Raw genomic sequence first — 24,364 nt, 5'->3', positions numbered from 1 at the left:
AAAAGAACCCAATAGAATGTATAGACCTGAAATTTTATTTATTTGAAATTAAAAGTTAATCTTACGGGTTTAACAGCAGATGGGGTACAAAGGAAGAAAGAAATAGTAAATTTAGCATCAAGTCAGTATTAAAAAAATACCACAAACTAGCTAACATAACAAAAAAGAAGCAAAGTCATAGAGAACAAACTAATGGCTACAGGGGGAAGAGGGAAAGCAGGTATAGGCAATATGGGGGGAGGGGATAAAAAGGTACAAACTGCTGGGTATAAAATAAGCTATAAGAACAGACACTACACTTGATCTTAGCCAAAAAGCTGAAAAGTAATTAGCCTCCAATTAAAATAAATAAAATAATTTCAAATATATATATAGCTAATAGTTTATAACTATAAATAGATATAACTTTTTAAATTGTGAACCTCTATATTGTATATCTGTCACATACAGTATTATATATCAACTGTATTCCAATCTTTTCAAAAAAATTTTAGAGATATAAAATCAAGTCAGTAGAAATTACCCAAATGGAAACACAGAGAGAAAAAGAATGAATTGAACATCAGTCACCCATGGACTAATATAAAATGATCCAACATACATATAAATGGAGTCCCAGAAGCACAAGTGAGAAGAGATAAAATAAATATGTAAATACACAATAACTAAATTTTCTTTCAGATTTGATTTAAAGAAGTCAGCCCAAAGATCCAAAAATCTCAACAAACTCCAAATAGAAGAACTGTTTTAAAAAGCACATATGTATACCTAAATATATCATAAACCAAAAAGAAAAGAAAAATCATTAGAACAGCCAGAGAAAAGACACACAAACACACACACATTTGTGCGTGCACTCACAGGACTTCCACACAGCCAGACTGAAATATTTGAAATTGCTTATCCGCACCTGCCTTCCCAAGCTCACCAGGCCTTTGAATATGCTACCTTCTGTGTTTACCGTATCAAAACCTTGTAAGTCTGACACACTTCTAAACTTCCTGCAAAACTCAGTCACAGGGTCATACTACAAGAGAGGTGTGTCATTATTTCGGCTGACTAGGTCACTGAACATCTTTTTTTTTATGTTTGGAGAGTTATTCATCTTCCAAATCCCCTAATAGAAGCCATATTTTTCTCAGCCTTCCTTGCAGCTAGGACCCAAGGATATGACCTTGGTTTCACCTATCAGACTCATCTTCACTAAGCGTTGAGTAAGAAACCTGTGACTTGTAGAACAGGGTACTGTGGAATCTAGTGTCAGCAGTAGCTTCTGGTTTCCAATGAGGTCGACAGCAAGGAGTCTAATGGTAGCGTCTAATGCCTTGCATCAGCAGAGTTGGTCTTGGGCTGCCCTGTCCATGCCCAGACAGGCCACCATGATGTCGCTACTGAACTAGTTCTGCAGTATGATTTTGAGTGTTGTTGAATGCATAGTCTCCAGGCCTCTCCCTGGAAGTTCTCCAAGCTTTCTAACATACTCTCTTGAATTTCTTTTATGTTTAACTGGCCAGGATTGGTTTTTGTTGTTTGCAATGAAGAGCTCTGACTGACACACCTGACCTACCCTGAAATCTCCAAAACTTCTTTTTGTTATCTCCCACCATCCACGCCATCTATACTCACACAAGCAGAAAAGCTGCTCCCAGGTCTTAGCTTCCATAACACCCTGTGCTGTACCACCTCTAGTGACCTCATCCACTCTTTACTACCTGGTTCTGATTCATTAGAAAAGGTTTTTCTCAGCCTGTACTAAAGAAAGGAAACCAGAGGCTCTAAGTAGTTGAGAGGTTTGTCCAAGGTCATCCTGCTAACACCTGACAGTGCTGAAACAAATGAAACCCATGGTTAAAATCGGGGCATGCCTACCACATGTCAGGCACTGTGATCAGTGTTTTGCACAATACAATGAATACTCAACACAACTCTGTGAAATGGGTTTTATATTACTTCCTTTTTTTCATTTATGTATTTGGGTGCACCGGGCCTTAGTTGTGGCACACAGGATCTTTTGTTGTGGCATGTGGGATCTAGTTCCCTGACTGGGGAACAAACTCTATTTTTTCAGCTGATGACAATAGTAATAATAATAACTCAAGAGAAGTTATATCATTTTCAAGGGCACACAACCAGGAGCACTGAAGTCAGGATCCAAACCGAGGGAGTCTTGACTCCAAGCTCACGCTCTTAACAATCGTCTCTGTGTGCCTCAGGCTCTCTGACTTAGCATCACACTATTGCCTCTGTCCTTTTTGCACGAAAACTAAAGTGCCTACTTACTTTCCTAATGTTAACTTTACTCTGTGCCTGTTGGATCATCCTATGCCTTTTGCTAAAAGCCTATTAGGATCATGCTTTTTTTAGTTTTCCAATGGACAGGAGATACTTGTTCCCAATCATCACGATCTATTAGCAATCAAAGACCTCCACTTTCAAAAAGATCAGAACTAGTATCCAGAATGGAACCCACAACCATCAGACAAGCTGCTTCCTTCATGGAACTGGACTCTGTAACACATGATATTTATTCATTATTCAATTTCCTTAATTTATTAATTCATTCATTAAATATTCATGAAGAACCCAGCATGTGCCAGACATGGTGTGGCATTTCTAGGTCTGTATAATCTATTAGACACTATGAGAGCAGTTTCCAGGACCCATGAGCTTTTCAAGCATTCGTGGAAATATCTGAGAGCTGAAAATAATTAATATCATCTCAATAATACAAAGATTGCAAAACTAAATCAACAAGCATCTACTTGAAAGTCTACAAAGTATAACCTTATGTCAACCTGTCAACTGCCTTTCAACACAACTCTTACATGGTTATAAAAAATTATATTTAATGTGGCAGTGGCATAATATATTTGATTTCAAACAAAGCAGACCTCTAAAACTAACAGTATCTTAAACCTATGAAGGTCAGGAAACAACTTCGAGGTGTTAGGAAACAAAGATGCATAAGACTTAATTTCTGGCTTCAAGGGAGACTAACCTTATGTTTTGTTTGTTTACTTGTCTATTTTTGTGTTCTAATCATGAGTTCCCTGAAGGCAAGGATTTTGTCCTCTGTTTTCTTGTTAAACTTTATATTCCCTGAACCTACAGCAGGGCTACATTTAGAACAGTATCTAACATGTTGGCTGGACAAATACAGTCAAGTTAGTGCTGTGATCTATACTCTAAATTTTAAACAACCCACAAAAACACAGAAGTCATTTTCTTACATCCTCTTGCAAGTCCACAGAAACCCACACACACACGCACACACATGCCCACTAACTTCCATGGATGGAAGGAAAGGATAAAATCAACATTAGTAAGTAGCTACAAAGCACCAGCTATCCAGCCACTGTGCTGGGTACTTTTATACATCAAATATGCAACATGTAAATATTCCCCCTGCAGTGGGCATTGCAGATTAACTAGGAATTTGAAGCAGTTTTTCTTGAACTGCCTATGCTTTTCCCAACTTCTGTCTGTGATCCCTTTTACATATCCTCTTGCATGCCAAGTACAAGACGCATGCTCATAAAGGAGAGTGAGAATTTCAGGCAGATTATAAAACAAGCAGGCAGTAGTCACCAGAAGAGGGGCTAAATTTCTTGAAATTCAATCTGCTGCTCACATAAATGAAATGTTTCTCTCTTCCACACTTATCATCAGTTCATTCGGATTCCTGGACCAATCTTTCACTTCAGGGAGCTTTCATGGCTTTCATTTATGCGAGCTCAAGCCTGCCACTTCTGAACTGGCTGTCCACCACCAGGCACCCTTGGCCTTCCTCATTCTTACAGAGCCAAAATATTTCCATGGTCCAGAGAAATCACACTGTGGGGAGCTGCATTCCTCTCGTGTCAGCATTCCATGGACTGAAAGTGATTATTTCAGAGGGGTGGACTTAAAGCTGCTTAATGCCCAGGAGAAGATAAAGAGGAATGTGAAGGTCTCAGGGACATGGGAAAATGGTCTATAAGGCCTGAGTCCATCTGCACCATTCCAGATTTGACCCACATAACATGACAAAATTAGTTCAAGAAATATAGTTTTAAGAAACAGTTGCTTAGCATTACATAAATATGAATTTAAGTGTACTACTGAGGGCTTTTGCTTCCTTGACTTGAAGGTTAATTTTTTAAATTTAGCACTCATTGGCACTAATTATAATGCCAGGCACTGTGTTAAAGAGACTTCTGTTCATTATCTCGATTGAGCCCATCAACATGCCTATGCAGGAGGTAGGAATATCCCCATTTACTAATTAGGAAACTAAGGCTCAGGAAAGTAAGGTGACTTGCCCAAAGTCACACATCTTATAAATTAAACTGGGTGGGAACCCAGTTTGTCTTTTTCCAATGACTTGCTTTTAACACTTAACAAATATTATTGAGCCCCCTTGTAGGGCCAGAGGGAAAAACAGACGTGTAAACTCATATGTTCCAGAGAGTGTGTGTAACTCGAGGTAGATGAGATATAAAGAGGGTTCTGAGGGAGAACGAGGGGAGATTGCAGGGAAGGGACAGAGGGACTTCACAGGGGAGGGAGCAGCTGATCTGCGCTTAATGCTGGGGTCTGAGTTTTCCAGGCGCAGAAAAGGGGAATGGCATTAAAGGGAGAGGGAAGATAGTGTGCAGTTAATCTGAACATGGGGAAAGGAACTGGAATGTTTGGAGAAGGGATGAGGTTGGGCGTGAAGAAGCTTAGATCCAAGGTAAGTGAGGAAGTCTCATAGGCAGGAGGCGGGAGAGCTAAACAGAGGAGTAGTTTGGAAATCAAATCGTGGTGATTTCGCTTAAGGAGATGTGGTGGGGGAGGGGACTGTGGCTGGTAGAGGAGAGATGAAAGAGGGAGGACCAGTAAGAAGGCCAGAGTCCAGGTGACTAATAGTAAGTCCTGAACTAAGGCACTAAGGTAGCTACTGTGGAGACAGAAGGATGGAAAAGCTTTGGAAAGTGGTACTTAAATGTCAGTGTGTATTTTTTTTAATTGCCTGGGAAATGATATAAAATTACAGATTCTGAGACCACCCCCAAGATAATAGAATTCCCTTTATCTGGAATAGGATCCTGAAACCTGCATTTTACCAAGAATCGAAGGAGATTCTGATACAAGTGTGTGCGGGTGTGAGCTACTTGTAGCAAGCGTGGTGATGGACTGGGTGTGAGGGTGATGGCAAGGGAAGAGTCGAGTTTATGTCACCCTTTCCTGACATTGCTCCCCACTTCTGACAACTGCCTGATTGTCACTGGTCAGTGCCATTTCCCCATTCTCTACCCACATGGTTTGCGTAGAGCCTCGTGTGACCAGGCCCACGCTAAGCAGTTCCTCAGTCCTTACTCATTCAGGGATAGGCAGGTGACCCAATCAGAGCCAGTTCTGCATCTGCTGGGAAAAAAAAGCAAATAATCTTTTTCAGTAGCCTTGAACCTGGCAGGTAAGATGCTGCAGCTGCTTCACCCAGTTAGAGCCTGAGAACAACGCCAAGAGAAGGCAGATGCGAAAAACTGAGAAAAACAAAATTCTATTGTCATTGTTTGGGCCCTGAATTCAGCCATGTCTAAAGCCACTATACCCCTAAACTTTTCATTACACACACCTATCATCTATTTACTGTTGTTGTGTTCCACTCACACCACACTGTGTTAGGTTTTCTATCATGAACAAAAGAAAAACACTGCTGCTCACTTTAAGAAAATCTGATATATAAAAATCTTACCTTACAAATCAGATAAATGAAGAGCTGATTACTTCTATTAAAAAGGGATTCACTCACAGCTTCTTTTGAAGAGAGAGCCTCCCCAAGGTATGAAGCGTAGAATTTGATTTATTAAATTTGATTTACACATGACCTTTTCAGGAGGACAATCTTAAATGCAAAGTAAGAGCTGCTCTACCAGGATAATTGCTCTCAAAGCCACTCCAGTGTGACTTTCAGGGGCCAGCCAGGGTGGCTCCCCCAAGTACTGGCTTCCTGCCTTACCTTTGGGGTTCAAATTGGATTTCACAGCTCCATGATTCCCACAACTGTAAAATCAAACCCACCTACATCAGGACCCAGTCTAACAGTCACACAAGTCTGATCGGATGTACAAGTTGTTCCCAAATATAACCTGATAGTATTAGTATTGTTCTTCTTAGGCTCCCAGTAGAAAAACTCAAAACATGGTTCCTTAATGTATTAATTAATATATTCATTATTCTTTATCAGCAGTACAGATGGAGAGGCTTCCTGTTAAGGCATGTGTTTCTCATATTGACAGTGAATGCACCACTGGGGTTTCTACTTCTATAAGCAGATGATCCCCTGCTGTCAGGGAGAAAAGAAATTCTGCACAGCCCCAGCTCAGTGTTTAGAGCAAAGTTAAAGATGTTTTCAGCATCTACAGGAACCACTTCTTAAGCCAGGGATTGGCCTCACTCTTCTCTGCACACTCACTGCCCAGCACACAGTAGAGAACCATTGCACGGCTCTTCATTGGATGATTCAATGATTAGATCACTATCTGGAGACCTCAGAAAAGGAGACAGAGGCAGTTTCTAATGGGGGGAATGTCATTCCTCTCTGGAAACTCCTTTGTTCTGAAACTCAGAGTGTTAGGATGAACAGCCCATCCCTCACTTGGGTTAGAAGTGACATCCCTGAGTCTGCAACATAAAACTCCCTTCCAGGTCTAGAAGTGCAATTTTCAGCTCCAGTTTTGAAATTATTCCCACTTTATTTCAGGAATTTTGTAAATGCCTTAATTTCCAACCTAGCAAGCCTTTTCATTTCCTCCTGGAATCCTTTATAGGGAGTAATTAAGCCAGATTTTTCTTTCCAGCCCAGGGCAGGTTCCTGGTTCCCTTTCCTGGTTCCCAAGTTCTCATTTTTCACTCTAGCTTCTCCTGCTCCTACTGTAAGCCAGTCAGGTCTCACTTCCCCTCCCTCTCTTTTTTGCTCTCTTGCTTCACCTTTGGAAAGAGCAGAGGGCTAAGCTAATCATACTCCTCAGTTCACAGCACATACAGCAAGCATCTGCCTGTTTAAGGTTCTGTTGTTGCTAAATTTTGTTTCATTACTTTTCCCCTTTAACCTCCTTCATCAGTTCCATGTCCCACAACCACTTTCTGTGCTGTGTTTGGTAAATGCCCTTGGTAGTAAATGTATCCATGAAAAATCTGTAATAGTGCTTCATGAATTAATTTGTTTTAAGTGTATTTATGCTGTTTCCTTTTTTCTTTCATCACTCTGGTTTATAGTTCTACTCATGTTGCTGTATATATACCCATTTTGTTGTTCTAACTTCTACACTACATTCCAAAAATGCATCTTCTATTTATTAATTTTTTTAGTGATGAGTATCTTGATTGCCTAAAACTCCCTGCCACCACCAACAATGTCACTATGAACATCTTTGTCCATGTTCCAAGACGAACCTGTACCTGAAGTTTTCCAGGTGTATATACAAAAATGAGATTGCCACATCACAGGGCATATACACACTTAACTCTGTTAAAATAACTCTAGAACAGCTGCACCAGAATTGAAATCCTTTCTTTTGTTTCTCTTCCAATCATATACTAATGCTAAGTATCTTCATACACAATTTTCAATATTTACATTATTTTGCTTAAGTTTTTGTGATATACTTTGAGATAGATAAGGCAACTACATTTGGGGGAAATGAGGCTGCAATGCTGGGCTTAGTGATGTCTATACTAGAAATCAATAAGCTAGAAATTCAATTCAGTCTATGTCCCAACATAATCATGAATAGGAAGCTGAGATCAACTCTGAGGTTTGGAGGGCATTAGGAGGTAAAAAGGTCCATCTCTAGACCAGTGGTTTGCAACTCTAGGTTGTACATTAGAATTACTTGAGGTGTATTTAGGAAATACTAATGCTCACAATGGCCAAGACATGGAAGCAACCTAAATGTCCAACAACAGATGAATGGATAAAGATGTGGCATATATATATGTGTGTGTGTGTGTATGTATATATATATATATATACATACACACACACACAGTGGTCTATTACTCAGTCATAAAAAAGAATGATGAAATAATGTCACTTGCAGCAACTAGATGGACCTAGAGATCATCATATTAAGTGAAGCAGATCAGAAAGAAAAAGACAAATGGCATATGATATCACTAATATGTGGAATCTAAACCATTCTATAATTGCTTATTTACAAAACAGAAAGAGACTCACGGACATAGAAAGCAAACTTATAGTTACCAAAGGGGAAAGAAGATGGTGGAGAGATAAATTAGGAGTTTGGAATTAGCAGAATATATAAAATAGAGAAACAACAAGGTCCTACCAGATAGCGCAGGAAACTATTAAATTCAATATCCTGTAATAAACCATAATAGAAAAGAATATGAAAAAGAACATATATATATATATATTCTATATATATATATATAACTGAATCACTTTGCTGTACACCAAGAATGAGCACCACATTGTAAGTCAACTACATTTCAACTAAAAAAATTAAAAATTAATTTAAATTTTTAAAAAGAAATGCCTCACTCAAGACCAATTAAATTGTCTTCTCTGGGGTGGGACTTGCATAGGCATCTTAAGAGTTCCTGAGGTGATTTAAGTATGCAGCCAGGACTAACAATCTTACCGTGGACTAACAGCTGGGCTCAGGAGAGGAGCATCAATTTTTTATCACTGGGCACATGGGTAGGATGATTTAGACACCCGATGGTGAAGAGAAAGTCCTGGAGGAAAAATACACAGAGACATGATGAGAAAGGTGACTGTAACTACCACTATCCACTATTCACAAGAAGGATAACCCGACAGGAACCTGAAATCATGAGCTCTCAGCCTAGAGGGAACTGAATTACAAAGAATATTTTAATTCAGGTCTAATAATTAGAAACTCAAAACTTCCAAATGATGGAATAATTACAGAAATATGTGAAGCCCTAAGGCCATTAACAAGACTGCTACGGTTCATTACCCAGGCCTCTTGAGTGCCCAGCTGACAAACGTGGGCCCCTGATGCCCTGTCCAAGGTGCTGAAGTCCACCATGTTTATTGCTGGCTCCTCTCTTGTCTGTGGAAAGCAGATTCCCAGGAGCACCCAGCACTGAACCAGCTAGCCCCCTGCAGAGTCAATATCTCTCTGCAATCTATAGGTAAATCCCTTACCACACTGATGTTCTCAAGCCACCAAGGAAGTTTAATCTCTAAACTAGCAGCAATGATGCTGACTCTGAAAATGATTCTCTCCTGCAAGCCTGGTTTTCCTTCCACATACATCTCAAAATAATCATAGTGTCCAATGATAAAAGCTGACTCTATTACAAGGAGGAGAATATTTCAGAAGGGAGATTTTTTTTTTTAATTTATGTTTTTATTGAAGGATAATTGCTTTGCAGAATTTTGTTGTTTTCTGTCAAACCTCAACATGAATCAGCCATAGGTATACATATATCCCCTCCCTTTTGAACCTCCCCATCATCTCCTGCCCCATCCCACCCCTCTAGATTGATACAGAACTCCTGTTTGAGTTTCCTGAGCCATATAGCAAATTCCTGTTGGCTATCTATTTTACATATGGTAATGTAACTTTCCATGTTACTCTTTCCGTATATATCACCCTCTCCTCCTCTTTCCCCATGTCCATAAGTCTATTCTCTATGTCTGTTTCTAGAAGGGAGATTATTAACATTGGTGTATCTACCATGATCAAGACAAGGTGCTAAGGAGTTTATACCTTTTATCATGCTTAAAATTTACAAAAGACCTGATAATCTCTATTTTATGTATATAGTACCAAAAGTTCAGAGAGGTTAAGTGAGTTACCCAAGGCAAATTATCTAAAAGAGAGGCATAGACATTATTCAAGCCATATGTTCTCTGATTCCAAATCCCAAACTTAGTCTACATTAAGGAACATATAACTTGTTTCCAATTTTTGCCCAGCCATAATTTCCCTTGTGTACCCTGAGTACATTCTACAGTTTTTATTATTCAGTAGATTCTTCTTGGTAGCTAATCTAAATCCTTCCCAGGATAATTTCAATATCCCAGGAAGATGGAAATGATCCAATGAGCATTATATATATGAATCTATGAACTGGCCAATTTAACTGAAAGGGAAACCTCAGTCTACTATAGGTTGATCAAAACATTAAATTCCACTGATTTGGGCTATCAAACCTCATTTATTGAGGGCAGACCTCCCCAGGAAAAGGAAAAGTCTGGCTCTATGTTAAGGTGACTCTCTGAGTCTCTTTGTGAGCAAAGAAGATGTGGTTTTTCTCAGGGACTCCTCAGGAAGCCTGCTGCTGTTTGAATCTCAATAATGAAGAAATTCCAAGGCATTTATGATTCTTTAAAGCAATAACTCTTCAAGTATCCCTGGTTCAGCAGAATCAGCATGACCTGGGAATTTGTTAACTATGTAAATTTCCAGGCCCCCTTCAGACTTACTGGGCCAAAAACTCTTGGGGTGGATCCCTTTAATCTGTATTTTAAAAGGCCACACACACACACACACACAGGTCTGAAAAAAAAAACCTGCTTTTAAAACTGCTGTTCAAAAAACAAATGGTAAGTGTGAATGTGTACATATGTTTTAGCTGTGGAAGTTCAGGAAATTAGTTGCTTTGTCTGATTAGAGCCATGTAAAGACAAATAGAAAGCATGCTATCATTGCATTACATTTCTGCTTGAAAACCACACATGGTCAGCCATGTCCCACTGTATTTAACCTGGACGCTGTGGCCTGGTTTTCCAAGCAATTTTGCCTGACTGTATACCATCTATCTAGCTTTAACCCTTTCTCCTTCCCTTCAGGTACTGTGTTCTCTAGATTGAGATGTAAATATTTGGGTGGGGAGGGGCTGACAGAGAGAAGTGAAAGCAAAACATTATTTTTCTGAAGATTTTTTGTTTGTCAAGAAATAACACATTTCCTCCCAATTTTTTTACTCCTTTATAAGCTCTTACATCCCTAAATATACAAAACATGATCATTTTCTGAGCAGACCAAGTCATACATAATGTATTTTTATTGGCACCGTGAATAAAGATATGGCAGATATGAATATCAAGTGTGCAGATGAAAAAGCTGAGAAGAGCACTCACAATGGTTGAACAGGGAGCAAAAGAGCACCTGGCTGCTCATGCAAAGCCAAAAAGATTCAGCTGGAGCAACTGCACTCCGTAGTCCTGGGAAGACTTGCAGATGCAGTCACTAAACCACTGTTCATTTTCTATGAGATATCCAGGAGAATAGGCGAGATGCCGATGACTGCAGATGGAGAAAGGTAGTTGATTTAGAAAAGGAGGAGAAGGTGAATTCTTCAAACGATCCACTAGTGAGAAGTTTTATGACTATTTTGGAGATAAAGCAAAAAGCCTGTGAATCATTGTGGATTTACTAAACATAGGAACCAGCGATGTTTGGCTTGAAGGAGATTTCATATGTAAGTTGGTCCTTATATACCTGTAGATCTGTTATATGAAGACAAACTTTATGCCATGTGTCTACCTAGGGAAGAAAGTATTAAAGTTGTGGTGATCTCAGAGATCACTAAGTTTTTTCATTCACCCATAGGCAGACATCAAAGCTGAGACAGGTAATGTGAATTCAAACTGAAGTTTAGGGCTCCTGACTCCCATCTCTTTTCATCATACTGAGCCACTCATAAAGAAGAAGTCATGAAAGATGAAACTCATATCCTATTTCACCAGGATCTATAAACTGGCTGAAGCTCTATAACCTGTAAATTTTATATAGATGTAAGTTATTATTATCATTCACAATATCGGGTTGCATTCTTAACTTCTTCCCACTCAATAGCTTTACGAAATGTCTGAAGAATTGCATTGATTTTCTGACAATAAGTCATTGGGACAGACAATGAGTGTATTTGGGTGGCTTGAAAAATGAGGCACATCACCTAACATGATGAAATCTAACTAGATCAAGGTTAAGTCAGGCACTTAACATGCAAAGCCAATGGGCTAGCATCCAAAATTATGAGAAAGTGGGTTAAGTTATCTTAGAAGTTAATCTGAGTCAAGAGCTGCCAAAGAGTAGTCTTCAGTTGTAATATTATGAAAATAATGTCAATGTAACAGGTGAGGCAATTGTCCCACTACTGAGTCCAGTGCCCACCATGCTTCACTGTGGCATTATATTCTGTTCTAGTCAGTACACTTCATCTAATGGGCATTTCTGCTCCAGTGAAGAGCAGGTGAAGAAACTAGAGCCCCTGACTTGAGTAAGAGAAGACTACAAGGAGCTCTCACTCTTACCTGATGAGTACAAAGACCTTGTCTTAATCAGCTCAGCCACCATTAAAATATATATATATATGACAGGCCAGGTGGCTTAAACAATGAAAATCTATTTTCTCACAGTTCTGGAGTCTAGAAATCCAAGATCAAGGTACCAGCAGGTTTGGTGTCTCCTCTCCTTGGTTTGTGGATGGCCATCTCCTTGCTGTCTTCTCACATGGGCTTTTTGTCTGTGCATGCACTCCTGGTTTCTCTTCCTGCTTTTATAAGGAGACAAATCCTATCTGATTAGGGTCCTACCCTTCCGATCTTATTTAATGTTAAGAACCTCCTTAAAGACCCTATCGCCAAGTGTACTCATGTTGGCGTTAGGGTTTCAACATATGAATTTGAGGAGGGGACATTATTCAGTTCGTTACTGACTGTCAGGTGGGAAAGAGTTTTAGGCTCACTCTGTGATGTTCCAGAGAGCAAAAACAAGGCCTATTAAATAGCCAATTCGGGGCAATTTGTATTCAGTATAAGGAATATATTTCTAGTAATTTGTCTTCTAAAATTTAAATGGCCTTCCTTGAGTGAGAGTGAGTTCTCCATCATTCAATATTTTAGAAGGCATCATTCAGTTTCATGGATGCCTTACGTAAACAATAATAATAATATGAAGGAAAAAAAGTTGCTTCAGATTTTTGGAAGCTGTTAAAAGAAATCAAGTATTTCACATAGCTCACTAATATCACACTTTTCTAAATCCCACACTCAAAACTTTTAAAATCTGATTCAGTGTTTGCAACTATTTCAGGAGTATTCTCACTCTCCCACAGAAATGCTCTACTTTTCCCATTAGCACACGTTTGTCAGCACTCTTCCCTCTTGCATCTATCTATCCTAATCCTGCCATGGCCCAGCTATAGTCCATGAAAACTGCAAGCAAGGCTAGTATTTCCCCTCTCTGATTATCCACTGCTCTTCCAACACTATTAATGTAATCAGTCCTAACAAAAGTGAGTACTCTCAGGGACTGTGATGACAAGGAACCAGTATCTTTAAACCTTGCTGATTCTGCCAGATGTTTATTAAGATGAAGCTCCAAATTCTCCAACAGGGACCTAATGCTATCAGAGGTTGGTGAGGGAGGCAAACGAAGGTTAGAAATCACCAAAATCATGGCCTTTGTTAATGGCTCTGGACCTCATTTTGACCTTCTGATAAGTTCAATTGGACCAAGGGCTGCTATAAGAAGCCATTTTTTCTTATGTAGGAGCAGCCTTTGGGCACCTGTACTAAAATAAATGAATGATCTGATTTCACTAATAGACTCAGCAGGCACTTACTGTGTCATGAGTGATTCTAAGTACTGAAGGTATAGCAGTGAACATGAGAGATAATGTCCCCACTCTCAAAGTTACAATCTAGTAGGAAGAAGATAGTCAGGAAAAAACAGCTACCTCTGATATCTATCTATATACACCTGAGATATATATATATATATATATATATATATATATATATATATATATGTAGACAGGTAAAACAGAATGATGAAATAGAAACCAGATACTTAATTTATATTTGATGGATCTAACTTGTTGACATCTAGACTAAAGTCAGAATGGAAGATGGAACTTGTCATGATAAGACTGGGGTGAAATCATTCCAGGCAGAGGGAAGAGATAATACAAATGCCCCTAAGTGGGAACCAGTTTGTCAAGCTTGAGGAACAGAAATCAGACCAGCATGGAGAAAGCACAATGGAAAAGAAGAGAGGCAAGTCACTCAGAAAGATAAGCAAAGTTCAAGTCACAGGAAAATTTTGAAACCAAAATGTCAAATGTTGTTCTCATGCCATGGAAAGACACAGAATTTTTTAAAGAAGGACAGATGTGATCAAATGTGTGCTTTAAAATTTTAACTCTGACTACCATGGAGACTAGTTATGAGATGCTTGCAGAATCCAGGCAAGAAATGATAGAGGCTTGGAACAACGGGAGTTAATGGAGATGGAGAGAAACAGATGAAAGGTAAACTCTGCAGAACTAGTTTAGTAGTTGGATTTAGGGATAAAAGAAAGGAGTTAAGAACAACTCTTCAATCTGGGACATGAACAACTGAGAGATATGCTGCCATTTTCTGATGTAAGGAAGAAGAGAAAAATTTTAGGAGAATAACAGGAGTTCTATTTGAGCAAGTTTTAGTTTGAAATGTCTTTATTAGACAACTATTTGGATAGGTAGGCAGTTGGATATAGGAGTTTGGAGTTCTAGCAAAAGTACAGCACTCCAAGTAAAGATTTATAGGTCATAAGCATTTAGATAAAATTTAAATATTATAACTGAATGTGCTCACCTAGAGAGAGTATGTAAATAGAAAAAAAAATGAAGAAGCATATGTCTCTGATGTTCCAACATTAAAAAGCAGAATGAAGAACTAATCAAGGAAATCAAGGTATCATGGAAGGCAGCAAAAGAAACTGATTCAAGGAAGAGAGAGAATCAACTGTGTTAAATGTTGCTTAGAGGAAAAAGATAAAAAGAACAGATAATGACCACTAAATTTTATTAGTGACCTTTTCAAGCGCATTGCAGTTGAGCGGTGGGGGCAGAAGGCTGGGAGGTGCAGGTTGAAAGGAAGAGACAATGAGGAGTGGAGGCAGTGGTCATAATGAGCTCCTTCAAGAAGCTTTCTGTAAAAGGAGACAGATAAATGGAGTACAGTTGGGAGAGACTGAGGTCAAATAGATGAGATGGAGAGGGAGAAACTCTACTCAGAGAGGAAAATACTCTGAATGTTACATCTCATCCTATATTTGAATCCTAATCTTGACTGTTCCTCACAGTCTAACTACTTAGGTAGACTCACGGAAAAGAAAGCTTTCTTGGTCTTCCTTGTGGCTCAGTGGTAAAGAATCCATCTGCCAATGCAGGAGACACAGGTTTGATCCCTGATCTGGGAAGACCCCACATGCCCTGGAGGAACTGAGACCCGTGCCACAACTACTGAGCCTGTGCTCTAGAGCCTGGGAGCCAGAACTACTTAACCCAAGTGCTGCATCTACTGAAGCCCACTCAGCCTAGAGCCTGTGCTCTGCAACAAGAGAAGCCGTTGGAATAAGAAGTCCATGCACTGCAACTACAAAGTAATCCCTGCTCGCTAGTAGAGAAAAGCTCATGCAGCATCGAAGACCCAGTACAACCAAAAATAAATAGATACATTTTTTTAAAAAGAGATTTCCCACTATGGGCACATATTTTTAAACAGGAGGCAGCTCCAAGTCCATCTTAGTGTACCATCTCCACAGGATAAATACTCACAGGCAAACCAAACGGAGGTTATATACCCATTAGGTATGTGCTGTAGATGCAACTGTTTTTAATCTTTATCTACTCTTATGAACAGCTACCCATGTGTCCCTCTCCTACAGGTTCCCAAGCATCCTATTCCACTAAATGTCCTGGCTTTTCTTTGGTTGTGGTGCAGGAACTATAGAAAAGCTTTGAGTTCTCCTTTAGAGGTCAGACAATGATGTGCCATCTTATATAGTTGCCACTCCTTCACGTAAATACTTCTTAGGAGCAAATAAATGCCAGTCAGTGTGCAATGGTCTGGGGATATGGCTGTGAGCAAGAAAAATAGCAATCTGATCATCCAGCACTTCTTTCATTCTAATGGGGAATACAACATGGAAACAAATAATTGTGCAAATAAATATTTATCATAATTGAGATAAACTAGAGGAACAAGAACCAGATGTTTTAAAACTATATAATAGGTAAAAAACAAACTAAACTTTTGTTTAAAATTTTTGATTAAAATAATGTATGGCTGTGTAGTATTAGCTTACAAAGGTTTGCCTCTCTCATGAAATTATTAAACCTAAGAATAAAGAATGGAGAGATGAACAATAACATAGCCCATTTTTATGGACAGGAAATCTAAGTTTAAAAGAGGTCAGGTAAAAAAATCAACTCTTTTTTATTTTTGAATATATGTTTCCCTTTGTCTGTTGGCTAAATCTATCAGCCAGGAATCTAAATTACAAGGGATGAAAACTCAAAGTAATGCACATAACTGAAAAAGACCAAGAATAATAACAACATACACTTTCCTCTTCCTCCATCGTAAGTAATTTTAGCTGGACACATGCTCAACTCTCTTTCTAACTAGATGTTATTGTGTGACTAAGTTCTGACAATAAAATGTTAACAGAAGTGAGATGGGCAACTTCTGAGTTCTGCCCATGAAAGTTTTTTCCCTGGAGTACTTATGCTTCTTTTGTATAAAAATTGCCTTCTCATCATAAACAACTAGAAAAACAGACAAAATACATAAGACAATTTTTATAAGACATTTGACAACAGACACCACAGGATTGTGATCTCTGAGAGAAGGGAGATAAGCAAGGTTAGCATAATGGTGGCATTTACTTACTGCCTGGAAGCATTTGCTAGGATATAGCACAGAGAGGAGGAATCAAAATGAGCCCAGTGATCCTGCTGAGCTGAGAAGATAGAACAGAGATCGGGAAAGCTGAATCAGCCAAAACTTCTAAGGCAGAGTACCAGAAAGGAGGTTTGGTTTCCCTGGTGGCAAGAGATGCAGGTTCTATCCGTGGGTCAGGAAGACTCCCTGAAGAAGGAAATGACAGCCCATTCCAGTATTCTTGCCTAAGAAATCCCAAGGACGGAGGAGCTTGGCAGGCTACAGTCCATGGGGTCACAAAAGAGTCGGGCGCAATTTAGCAACTAAACAACAACAACAGCCAAAAAGAAGTAAGTTGCGCTCAGAGCTCCAGACATTGGTAAAAGGGTCCTTTTCAGTTTGGGTCTGAACATTAATGGGGGAATCTATGGATTAAGACTGATCAAGACCAGGAAAAGAACCACTAGTAATCAACAGGCCAACAAATGATCAGAACTCACACAGGCTTGGGAATAGTTTACATTTCCAAAAGCCAGAGAGGAGAAACCATGGATAGAATCCTCAGAAGTTTCAGGTCTTCATTGTGAGGTTGAATTAGTCCTAGAGTAAAGCTATTCTGGGCTTTCAACAATAAAGGCAGACCTCAAAAGAATCAAACAGGTCCTCAATAACTTAAATTTGCATCAGAAAAAATCTAAAAGCTTTTAAAGGAAAATAGCAAAATCTAGCACTCAAGAGTAGTATAGCCAACATCCAGAATCCAGTCAAGAGTTACCAGGCATGTAAATAACAAAAAAGTATAACTCATAACAATTATTATAAATTATAAAGCTTATAATATAATATATATATAATATAATATAAAGCTTATTTCAAATCCTGAAAGATGATGCTGTGAAAGTGCTCACTCAATATGCCAGCAAATTTGGAAAACTCAGCAGTAGCCACAGGACTGGAAAAGGTCAGTTTTCATTCCAATCCCAAAGAATGCTCAAACTACCACACAATTACACTCATCTCACACGCTAGTAAAGTAATGCTTAAAATTGTCCAAGCCAGGCTTCAGCAATACGTGAACCGTGAACTTCCAGATGCTCAACCTGGTTTTAGAAAAGGCAGAAGAACCAGAGATCAAATTGCCAACATCCGCTGGATCATCGAAAAAGCAAGAGACTTCCAGAAAAACATCTATTTCTGCTTTATTGACTATGCCAAAGCCTTTGTGTGGATCACAATAAACTGTAGAAAATTCTTAAAGAGATGGGAATACCAGACCACCTGACCTGCCTCTTGAGAAACCTGTATGCAGGTCAAAAAGCAACAGTTAGAACTGGACATGGAATAACAGACTGGTTCCAAATAGGAAAAGGAGTATGTCAAGGCTGCATATTGTCACCCTGTTTATTTGACTTATATGCAGGGTACATCATGAGAAACGCTGGGCTGGAAGAAACACAAGCTGGAATCAAGATTGCCGGGAGAAATCTCAATAACCTCAGATATACAGATGACACCACCCTTATGGCAGAAAATGAAGAAGAACTAAAGAGCCTCTTGATGAAAGTGAAAGAGGAGAGTGAAAGAGTTGGTTTAAAGCTCAACATTCAGAAAACTAAGATCATGGCATCCGGTCCCATCACTTCATGGCAAATAGATAGGGAAACAGTGGAAACAGTGGCTGACTTTATTTTTGGGGGTTCCAAAATCACTGCAGATGGTGATTGCAACCATGAAATTAAAAGACGCTTACTCCTTGGAAGGAAAGTTATGACCAACCTAGACAGCGTATTAAAAAGCAGAGACTTTACTTTGCCAACAAAGACCCTGATGCTGGGAGAGATTGAGGGCAGGAGGAGAAGGGGACGACAGAGGATGAGATGGCTGGATGGCATCATCGACTCGATGGACATGGGTTTGGGTGGACTGAGGGAGTTGGTGATGGACAGGGAGGCCTGGCGTGCTGCGGTTCATGGGGTCACAAAGAGTCGGGCACGACTGAGCGACTGACCTGAACTGAAAAGGAAAAATAGCTTAGAGTAGATATTTACAATGGACTATTGCTCAGCAATAAAAAGAGACGAACAATGAATGACACATGCAATAATATGGCTGAGTCTCAGAGCATTACGCTGAATCAAAGAAGCCAAACAAAAAGAATACATGTCAGGTGATTCCATTTATATGAAATTCTGGAAAATGCAAAATTATAGAGAATGTTTTATCGCTAAGTCATGTCTGACTTTTTTGCAACCCCATGGACTGTAGCCTGCCAGGCTCCTCCATCCATGGGACAGAGAATATGTTGTTGTTACTCAGGACTGGGGTTGGGGAATGGGATTGACTGTAAAGAATGGAAATGTTCTATATCTTGATTGTAATGATGGTTACATGACAGTGTACATCTGTCGTCTTAGATTATACACTTAAAACAAGTTAATTGTATTGGGTGTAAATTGAAGACAGGATGACAAGGGGATGATAGAGGATGAGATGGTTGGATGACATCACTGACTCAATGGACATGAGTTTGAGCAAGCTCTGGGAGTTGATGGTAGACAGGGAAGCCTGGCATGCTGCAGTCCATGGGGTCGCAAAGAATCGGACATGACTGAGCGACTGAACTGAACTGAAACATTCTTAAACTTTTCCCTGCTCCTTTTCCCTTTCCAACCAGGGAGAAGACAAATACTGGAGCAGCTGCCTTGGACCTAGGGAGAGAAACCAAGAATTGAGGATGGCAGAGCCATCCTGTCATCCCTGGATCACTTATCTCTCAGCTATGACCTGAGAAGGGAATGTGTTTTGTTGACGCCATTGCATATGTCAGCCTCTTTATTACAGCAGCTTAGTCTGCATTCTAATGGATATGCCAGCTCAGGTTCAACATAGCTGGTTTCAGAGGCTCCACAATGCCAGAACTTGAGCTCTGTCTCCAGCCTGACTCTGGTCTTCCCCATGCATTGGCTCTTTTCTCAAGATCCATCTGGAGGCAAACTGCTCACACAGCCCCAGATTCCCACTCCCTCATGGTTCACCAGTCATAAATTCAGTAGCCCCTTCTGAGAGTTCCATCCAAGCCTCCTTACATCTCATTGGCTCTGCATGGGTCACATGACCATCCCTAGGCAAGCCCCTGTGGCCAGTGAACACAGTATGATTAGCCAGGTGTGAGTCAAACCATCTCTCCGAGTGTCGGGGGATAAAGCACCACAGAGAGTGCCATATGGAGAGGGACGACTGAGTTTTCAAGGAAATCTGGGGTGTAGATATGAAGGAAAGGTAGCCGCTGGAGAGCCAAAGTAACAGATGGTCCTGTCAGAGAGTGAGTAAATGAACAAACGACTTACCCACTGTCACCCAGCAAGAAAGTGACAGGTGTTTGAGACTTGCCTCCTGCAGCAGATCATAAACAAAGGCTACATTTTTGTTTCTTTTATATCACACCGCAATACCTGGCACAGAGCAGGCCCCCAGCAGCCATGCCGTCAATAACTCCTGACTTGACTTTTTGTCTTGATTTGTTTGCCCTCAGTTGGAGTCAAAAGCACCATGGCTAAGGAGAGATTACCAAGGAAAACATATGAAAGAAGGAAAGACCAGGACTTGACTGCGGACGTGTCTGTGGAGGAAGAACACTGCAATGCAAGTTACTAATGACCTTTTACAAACTACCTAAGGCTGAGACCTTCCTCTAACTTAATGCGAATTATAGTCTTATTCCTCCAAATTGACCTTCTGCTCCAGTAGTTCAAAGCTGTGTGGCCTTGAACAAGTCACTTAACCTCTCTGAGTCTCAGATTTCTCACCCATAAAATGTGAATAGAGACTTCCCTGCCGGTCCAGTTAAGACTCTGCATTTCCAATGCAGAGGGCATGGGTTTGATCCCTGGTCAGGGAACTAAGATCCCACCTGCCATGCAATACAGTCAAAAAATAATTCAAAAAAAGAAAAAGAAAAAAAGTGAACCATGCTGCTTCCAAGGATTGTTGTGAGACTAAAATTTGATGATGTGTGTAAAAGCACTTTATAACCTACAACTACAGCTTGAGGAACAATTGCTGCCCAGCTGCTCCTGTGGGCACATACCATGCATCTCATTTCATCATTTTCCTCCTCTCCAGACTTTCCATCTGGGATTTCTCAAAGTCACCTCAGATTTGATCTCCGATGCTCTACTGGATCTATAGAATGGAGAAAATGCCCCTCTTTGGAAAACATATGGTCTGTTCGCTGTGCCCAGCCTGTTTGCAACATACTAAAATGCTTTAGTACATTGCAAAAAGTTGCAGAGCAAGAGAGTGGTGATGGAGGGACAGGACCCCAGGCTCAGCCTCTGGTGACCAGATTCAGAAGGAATCTACATAGACCATGCTGCTTTGTTTGCTGAGAGCACCAGCTGAGATGTGAGATGCGCATCCTTCCTAGATGCACTGTGCACAGCGGCTTCCCTGGGGGAGGGCTTCTGAGAGCACTCTGGTCAAGTTAAGGGCAGAAATTCAGTTGCACAACCGTGGGGCTGGGACTTAAGAAACTGGTGGCCCATCTGTCAGGATCTTTTGCTGAAAGGCCTTGTTGTTTGGGCATCATTGAAATTGTGCCCAGGAGGCTTGGTCGTAAAACACCAGGCTCTGCAAACAGGAGCTGGAGAGACAACCTTGAGTCGGTTTAACCAGGAGCATTCACTGAGATACAGAAGCACGGAGATGCAGAACACTCCCCTGCTAACTCCCACCGTTGAACACACACATAAGCTCACCCCTGGGCACGCACGGTCCCATAAACCCTTTCACTGCACACACATGTGCTCTCACTCCCAGAAGCATGTATTTTTACTCTACCCCACTAGTCACACATGATATACACTCACCTGCATTCATGAAAGCATCCTCATCACACACTCAAACACACTCATGCACACACTCACCCTCCAAAACCATTTGCCTACTCATAGGTTCACCATAAGCCTCAGAGTTCACCCACATCACAATACACAAGTAGTCATACAATTCACCTGTGGTCACACAGACATATTCTAACACATATGGCCAAGTATGTATTGCACACACATAGACACACATGCACTGAAATTCTACATTTGGAGACCGAGGGCTCTTCTGTGCCTATCCCAGTCCTTAGTTCTTTGCTGACTTATGTTCTCAATCAAAATCTTGGTTCAAAATGGGTCCCCACTGAGCATGTTATCTGAGGGTTCCCAGCCATATGCTAGCTACAAAAATTCTGTCCATGTGTCAGATTCTGGCATGAATGAAATGCAACCCACACATGTGTATACATTGCAGCAAGAGCCAGAAGGTAGTTCTTGCTGTGGGATGGATGGGAACCTCAGAGAAAGCCCTGGCACCGGGCCAGGAAGGGCACTCTGGTTAGGCACAGCTTCAGGAGCCCTCCTGAGGCTGTCCTCTGTGCTTTGCCTGCTAGGAGGCCCGGCATCCAGGCAGAGTGGAGTTCCTTCTACTACAGGCAGGAAGGACTCAGCCCGGACCACTGGGGCCTGAGCCCCCACCTCTGGGAAAGGCCCCAGAGCTAAGTTTCCTGCAGGTCAGAGAGGAGATGATTAGAATGGAGCACAGAAAGTGCAAGGCTTTGGCTTGGGCCATTTGGCCCCAGCAACAGGCAGAGCTTTGCTGATAGAATAAAACAGGAACTAGGAAGCATCGAAGCTTTGCTGAGAATACAGAAGGGGCAGAGAGGTGAAATGTGCAAAGGCAATCCTCCTAGAATAAAGAGTGAGTCCAACCATGTGAGATAAAGCTTAGAGCCAGACAGCAAATCCAGGCTCTGCCACTCGCTCGCTGTATGATCTTGGGCAAGTGACTTAACCTCTCTGTGCCTGCATGTTCTCCTTTGTAAAAAGGGCTTAATATCAGTGTGCACAGACTAGGGCTGTTATAAGGACTAAATAAGCGATAAGAAATAATGGATAACTTTCTACAGGTAAGGTACTTTGAACAGAGCCTGGCATCTAGAAAGTGCTGATATTTAGTTTCCCATCGCTTCTGTAACAAATGGTCACACCTAGTGGTGAAAAACAACAGAAATTTATTCTCTTTCACTGTTCCAGAGGTCTGAAGTGTGAAATGAGTCTTACAAGGCTAAGATCAAGGTGTTGTCTGTACTTCTTCACCCTGGAGTCTCCAGGGAAGAATCCATGCCTTCCTCACCAGTTTCTAGAAGCTGCTTGCATTTCTTGCCTCATGCCTCATCACTCCAGTTTCTGTTTCTGTTGTTAGATAACCGTTTCTCTCTTGGATGCTCCTGCCTGCATCTTATAAAGATTTTCATGAGTAAATTGTGCCCACCCAAATGATCTCCCCACTCAAGATCCTTAAATTATTCACACTACCAAATTCTTTTTGCTGTAATAAGGTAGCATATTCACAGATTCTGTGGATTGGCAATTGGACATCTTTGATGATGAAGGGGGCATTATTCAGTCTACCACAATCATCAGGAAATGTGAGCAATTAAGACAAAGTCCTCCCAGCTACCTTGCCCAAAGTCACATGAATGGGAGATACCAGGGTGGAAGCCCAGATCTCCCTGATCTCAAGTCCACTAAGCTAGTGGGCTTCGAACTTGAGTATCATCAGAATCCCTCAGAAGGCATGGTTGTTGGGCCCACCCCCAAAGTCTCTGATTCTTGGGTGGTGCCTGAGAATTTGCATGTCTAACAGATCCCTAGGTGATGCTGAAGTTGCCATACAAAGTTGCACATTCCATACTTTGAGAAGCATCGCACTACAGCATGCTGCCCGTTGAGAGGAGTGAGTTCCCCGTCTTTGCAAACATTCAAGCAGATTCAACATAGGAGGCAGATGGGCAGAGTCCACCAAACACCCTCTACAGAGTTTTCCCAACAATGGGCTCCCAGAGTCTGGGCGCTTGGTGGGAAGGGTGCCCAGAATCTTATTGGGACAGGTGAGCTAGCTCACCTATTAATTGAATGCCCACTTGAGCTCAGGTCTCTCTACCGCCTTTGGAGGCAACCTAATATCATAAAAAGAGCATGGGCTCTGGGGTCTGACCAGCCTGGATTCCAGACCGCTTGCTCCCTGACTCACAACAAAATCACTCGATCTTCCAGAACTCAAGTTCTCTCCTCTGTAAGATGAAAACCTCAATGCCTGCTTCCCAGGGTGGTTGTATGGATTAGAAAAAAAAATAATGACATAATACAACTTACACAGTATCTGGCACATGGCACCAGCCTTAAAAAAAATTTAGGTCCTCTCACCTTGAAAGAAAGAAAAAGCATGTCTGGTCATATCATAGTGAATAAGACCCCACATATAGCAGGGTAGAGGATGTAGAACACAGGAGAAAGAATATAGCAAGGCAAACAAAAAGGACACTGACAGTGAAAGCCCAGAATCTATTGGAGGAGAAGGTGTTTGAAAGTGGGGGACCCCCTTAGCCTCTGGTGGCACTTTCAAATTCTTTTCAATTGGCACGTTCAAGTGGCCAGATCTAACCCAAGGGCTTCTCCTTGGATTTCTCTTTCCTCTCTTGAAAAAGCATCACTGGTTCCATCTTCAGCCTTGGGATGGGTGGATGTGGAACTATTATTTATTAACAGTCTGTATGTTTCAGGCTCCATATTAGATGCTTTACATGTGCTATCTCACGTAAACCACTCACCCGACTATGAGACAGGGATGCTT

General features: G+C 40.8%; 1 pseudogene; it reads right to left on the bottom strand.

The window, feature by feature from the left end:
• Positions 1-247: 247 nt before the first annotated feature.
• Positions 248-329, bottom strand: LOC145507995 (U2 spliceosomal RNA; annotated as a pseudogene).
• Positions 330-24,364: the final 24,035 nt, after the last annotated feature.

This window comes from Giraffa tippelskirchi, chromosome 5 (genome assembly GCF_054371585.1).
Source record: "Giraffa tippelskirchi isolate mGirTip1 chromosome 5, T2T-mGirTip1v1.2.pri, whole genome shotgun sequence".
Classification (NCBI taxonomy): Eukaryota; Metazoa; Chordata; class Mammalia; order Artiodactyla; family Giraffidae; genus Giraffa; species Giraffa tippelskirchi.
The sequence above is the reverse complement of the archived record's forward strand: the minus strand, read 5'-3'. Positions and strand labels throughout refer to the sequence as shown.